This window comes from Rhinopithecus roxellana, chromosome 20 (assembly GCF_007565055.1).
Source record: "Rhinopithecus roxellana isolate Shanxi Qingling chromosome 20, ASM756505v1, whole genome shotgun sequence".
NCBI lineage: Eukaryota > Metazoa > Chordata > Mammalia > Primates > Cercopithecidae > Rhinopithecus > Rhinopithecus roxellana.
The window spans coordinates 16958337-16964280 of NC_044568.1; positions in this window are offsets into that span (position 1 = coordinate 16958337).

Below are 5944 nucleotides of genomic sequence, written 5' to 3' on the forward strand. Positions count from 1 at the left end.
GGCCTACACTGTTAACTTTTAGCAAACTTTACTTTTGTTGAAAATCTTGTAAGTTTGGGATTTTAATTATCCTTTGCTATTATTAAGACCTTGTTTGTCCAAATTAGAATTGGTATAGATGGCTTTTTTTTTTTTTCAGTTACCCAGAAGGAACCATCAATCATCCTGTCCTGAAGGGAGTTCCTCTTAGGTCTGGTCAGACCTTCGTATGGTAATTGAGATTTAGATCCCCTGTTAGGAACTGCTGGGTTAAGGGAATTTTCAGCGGTTAATGTTAAATCATCTTCCTTCCTTCCTTCCTTCCTTCCTTCCTTCCTTCCTTCCTTCCTTCCTTCCTTCCTTCCTTCCTTCCTTCCTTCCTTTCTTTCTTTCTCTGACTTTGTCTCTCTCTCTTTGACTTTCCTTTTGCCTCTGTCTCTTTCTCTCTCTCTCTGCCTCTCTCTTTCTTTCTCTCTCTCTCTCTCTCCTTGACTCCCTCTTTGTCTGTATCTTGCTCTCTGTCTCTTTCTCTCTCTTTTTGCCTCTTTTCCTTTCTGTCTCTTTCCTTTCTGTCTCTCTGCTGATCTTTCCTTGCCTCTGCCAGCCGCTTATGCTGCTGTTTTCTCAACCACTGTGTGTTGGGGGCGGGGGGTCTAAAACCAGCTGTAACCAAGTGTCTATGTACGGCAGCTGGTCTGGGAGCCCTGGCTTACAGGTTACCTTGTGCCATACCTTTGAAACAGGGGACCTGTCCAGGCTTCCTTCTAATGGCCAACCTACCTCTAATGCTGGCCAGTCTATCTTACACAAAGGTTTGAGTTTTCCTGGTGTCATAGTACTCCTTAGTCTCCCTTAAATGCTTTTTTCTGAAATTTTTCAACATAAGTTCCTAGTGGGGTGAGCTTACTTTGTGCCTCACCCATGTTTCCTAGAGACGAAACACCACGCTCACACCACACGCACACCACGAAACAAAGAACGGGTAAAAAGGGCACACACACACTTTAGTAATTTACACCAAACCAAAATCGAAACCAAAATCAGAGTATCCAGAAATCCAAGCCAGGTCAAAACCAAAACCAAAGTATCAAGCAATCCAAGTCAAGTGAAAACAAAAACCAAAGTGCCAGTATAGGCACACCGTGGGTGATCAGGCCTCGTTTCCACTCAAATGGAGTGGGCAAGTTCCCAAGACCGGTCCTGTCGAGCAATTCAAACCAAGTCAAAACCAAAACCAAAACCAAACCAAAGTGCTGATAAAGGCACGCTGTGGGTGATCAGGCCACACTTCCACTCACATGGAGTGAGCATGTTCTCAAGACTAGTCTTACCAAGTTTCAGATGTCCGGACTCCAAGTACCAGTTCCTTCCCAGTGTTCAGCCACTGCGCTGATCCTCCACAGGGGCCTGCCACACACTGCTCTGACGAGGCGTCCAACCGGGGCAAATGCCTACCCAGGAGCGCTCTCAGGATCCGCGTCGCTCGGGCTGGTCAGAGTCCCCCACATGGATGTTCCATGGGGCAGGCTTAAGCCGCCTAAGGAACTGCCTCAACCATCCACCAATCACCTCACTTCCCAGTCAGGGAACCAAGAAATGTAGCAGGACGAGCCGCAGACAAAACTGCTCAGACACCGAGTTAAAGAAGGAAGGGATTTATTCAGCCAGGGTCATCCGCAAGACTCCTGTCTCAAGAGCCGAGCTCCCCAAGTGAGCAATTCCTGTCCCTTTTAAGGGCTCACAACTCTAAGGGGGTGCATGTGAGAGGGTCGTGATCGATTGAGCAAGCAGGGGGTACGTGACTGGGGGCTGCATACACCGGTAATTAGATCAGAACAAAACAGGACAGGGATTTTCACAGTGCTTCTCTACACAATGTCTGTAATCTATACATAACATAGCCGATTAGGTCAGGGATCGATCTTTAACTACCAGGCCCAGGGTGTGGCACCGGGCTGTCTGCCTGTGGATTTCATTTCTGCCTTTTAGTTTTTACTTTTTCTTTCTTTGGAGGCAGAAATTGGGCATAAGACAATATGAGGGGTGGTCTCCACCCTTACTGGAACATTTGGACCAACGTGTGTCTCATCATGTCCAGTGACTCACGTCTCCTTTCAGGTTTTCTAGCTATAAGCCCAACAGCAATAATTTACCAAGGTGTTGGGTATGTGATGGCAGCCCATGCCAAGGGCAGCCTCCCTATCCCACAGCAGGCCTGTCCTGGGACGTTGCAGGGCATCTATCTGCCCATCCCTGAGAAGCAGCACTTCTTAGTCACTCTGGGTTCGTTTTCTCCCCACGTCTTTCAAAGCTTCGATGGGAACAGAACAATTCGTTCAATAGGAGGCCCTGAAAGGCCCTTTTGTGCAACATCCGTCCCAGGAACCAGCTCAATGTTCTCTGAAAGAAAAAAGGCTTGGATAAAGACTGGCATTTTAAGAACCCTGGAGGTCAGGCCCTTGGTAATGAGCCTCGTTAATATGCAAACACACGCAGAGCAAAGCTTTAGCTCCTCCTGAACCTAGCTCTTTGCAGATGTTGATTTTATACATGGGGTTTTTTTTCCCCTTCAGCATCTGTGGGGTTGCTGCACAGGTGGGAGATTTTTTTTCTGCCTGGAAATGTAGCTGAGACAGGTCACTTCCCAGGCATTCTGCCAGGTTCTGCATTTCTGTCCCAAACAGGAAGTGGTCTCCTGGCAGATGTATTCTATTTATAAACAGATGAGTATGATTAGCTTGCCTCCTCCCACTTCCCTCATTCCTCTACAAACATGGTGGTATCCTGATCCATTATTTTGACCATGCCTGCATTGTGCACAGAGCCGGGGTTTTGGAACCAGATACACTGAGGCTCAAATCCTCACTCTGCCTCTTCCTGGCTGGGTGACCTTTGCAGATGACTTCTTTGAGCCAGTGTTTTCCTCTCAAATACAGATTTACAATAGTACCTATTTTGCAAGTGAGGTGCCGGCGTCTTAGGATGCAAAAAAGATGTAAAAATGAGATTTGGTGACCAGAGAAGAATACAATTAGAAGCAACTCATTGGCCAAGATTTTCCTGTAAGGAGATGAAATCAAGGAAGTAACTACTGAGCTCTGAAAAAATGCAGTCAAATCCTAACATTTCCTTTTGGGTTGAAACTCAGAAACTTCCTATTACCCTCAAGGTAAACACACACACACACGCACACACACACACACAAACAACAAAACAAAACAAAAAACACCCATACTCTGGCTCCAAAGGCTCTGGGTGTGTGTGATTTGGCTCCTATTCACTTCCTAGCTGCCAGTCTATCGTTTGACCTTGGGCTCTGGGGCTCTGCCACTGTAGACATCTCTAAAGTCTGAGACTGACTCCTTATCCTCCCTCCAGCCTCTGATCCTGGAAGCTCCCTCTCCCTGGGATATTCTCCAATCCTCTCCTCCGCGCTGGCTAACTCCTGCTCAATGTCCAGATTTCAACTGTAGCATCACTTACCCAGGACTGGGGTGTATTAAGCCCTTAAAAGGGTTATTTGCTTCTGTGGCTTCTAGGGCCCCTACAAGTTCCACCCTGTAACACACACTACACGTGGAATTTTTTTTTTTTTTTTTTTTTTTTTTTTTTGAGACAGAATCTCGCTCTGTTGGCCAGGCTGGAGTGCAGTGGCTCAATCGCAGTTCACTGCAACCTCTGCCTCCCAGGTTCAAGGGATTCTCATGCCTCAGCCTCCCAAGTAGTTGAGATTGCAGGCACATGCCACCATGCCTGGCTAATTTTCTTTGTTTGTTTTTGTATTTTTAGTAGAGACAGGGTTTCATCAAGTTGGCCAGGCTGGTCTCGAGTTCCTGACCTCATGTAATCCACCCACCTTGGGCTCCCAAAGTGCTGGGATTACTAATGTGAGCCGCTGCACCCAGTCATGCAAGTGGAATTTCTGATTCCCTATTTTCCTTGCTGGGTTTGCAAGCTCCGTGGGGATGTATTTCTACCTGGTACCATGGCTGGCACACAGAAGGGACTCACTGAGTACCTGGGTGAGAAAGAAAATGGGAACTAAAGGAAAATATAGGGTAATAGGGGATATGTGAATATACTGGGGTGCTCCCCAGGTTCCCACAGCAGAGCACAGCCACTTGTTCATATACCCTCTGGATCAGGCCCCCTGGACATGGGATGAGATGAAGCATATAGTAGCACTTTAAGGAACAAACCTTTGAAATCCCCTTCCGAGCTTTACTGGGTACTTAGCTCTGTCTTCTGCTTTGGAAAGCTTCAAAGTCATTTCCAAGCCCTAATTACCCCACACAGCACAGCCCCAGGCAGCCGCCAAACTTGGCCAAACTTGGCCTCAACACTCCCAGTTGCAAATTAGAAAACTGAGCCCCAAAGTAAAAGCTTGCCTGGGGCCCAAAGAGAAAACCCACTTGAAATGTCCCTTGTTCCTCAGGAAACCACCTATGGAACAAGGGCTGAGGGCTGAGAATTCTTTGGGCCTCAGTTTCCTCACATGACTGTGAGACGTTCCCTGCTGTACAATTCTTTGATTCTCCCCTGTGGATTTACCCAGTTCAGGAGCTGCAAGGAGGTAGCACCCAGGCTGCCAAATGTGTTGTGAGGATCTCAGTATTGTTTTTTTAATTGGAGATTTTGTATAAAACTATCTATTTAGAGGTTTTTTTGAAAAATCAATTTATCTGGCAACACTGAACGCACTGTTTCCATCTCCATATGTATAAAACTGGCTGCAGTTGAGCAGTAGCTGCCTCTTTTCTACAGGTCATGTTTTCTCCACTTTGCCACAGTCTCCACTCTTCCCTATTGTCTCTGACCTGGCTCACGTTAATCATTTGTGAAACCTGCTAAACCCTGTAGGCATGTGATTCACAGCTCTTGCAGTAAACGCTTTCCCCTTAGTCACTACTTCTAGCTACACTGGCGTTCTCTCAGTTTCTCAAAAAAGTCAAACTTTTTCCAGCCGCAGAGCCCTTGCGTATACTGTTCCCTCTGCCAGGAATGCTCTTTCCTCCACAAGTTGCAGCTGAAGGGTCACCTTCTTTGTCTGAATTGGATTTCCCTTCATGTATCTGTATTCTTCCATGTCACATATAAAACTTTGTGATTACTCATGGGTGTGATGATTTGTCTGTCTTCTCTCTCCCCTATTAGAATATTAGAATTAGGAGGGCAAGGACTTGCTTAGTTTAAAGGATTGCTACCTCTGAAGCATGCAATCTAGAGCCTGGTACATCTTAGGACCTTGGTAAATATTTGTGTAATAAATGCATGAATGAATACATGAGTGGGTCTCCGCCAGGCATCCATTCCATGAGAAGTGGCCGCTAGGTGCAGTGGCTCACACCTATAATCCCAGCACTTTGGGAGGCCAAGGCAGGTGGATCACTCAAGGTCAGGAGTTTGAGACCACCCTGGCCAACATGGTGAAACCATGTCTTTACCAAAAAACAAACAAAAAAACAAGCAAACAAACAAAAAAGACAGAAAGTTAGCTGGGCGTGGTGGCATGCCTATAATCCCAGCTACTTGGGAGGCTGAGGCAGAATTGCTTGAACCTGGGAGGCGGAGGATGCAGTGAGTCAAGATTGCGCCACTGCACTCTAGCCTGACACAGCACTCCAGCAACAGAGAGAGACTCCGTCTCAAACAAACAAACAAACAAACAATAACAAAAAAAAAAAGAAGTGTCCAATCATCCCATCTTCCTGCTTCCTGTGGGGTTGGTAAAAAGATGTCACTCTCTGGCCTCCCTATGTCCTCGGGCCCATGTCAGCAGGTACATGTGTTCTACTTTTCCAGAAGCCCTAGGATGAAAGGTGGGTGAAGACACTTTAGGAGCATTTGCATTCAAACCTGGGTATATTTGTCAGGCAACTACAGATGCCTACAGAGATCAAAGGGATGATGAGATGACAGAGCTAGGAAATGAGGCCTTTTCTCCACGTGGAGAAAAGGAGGCTTG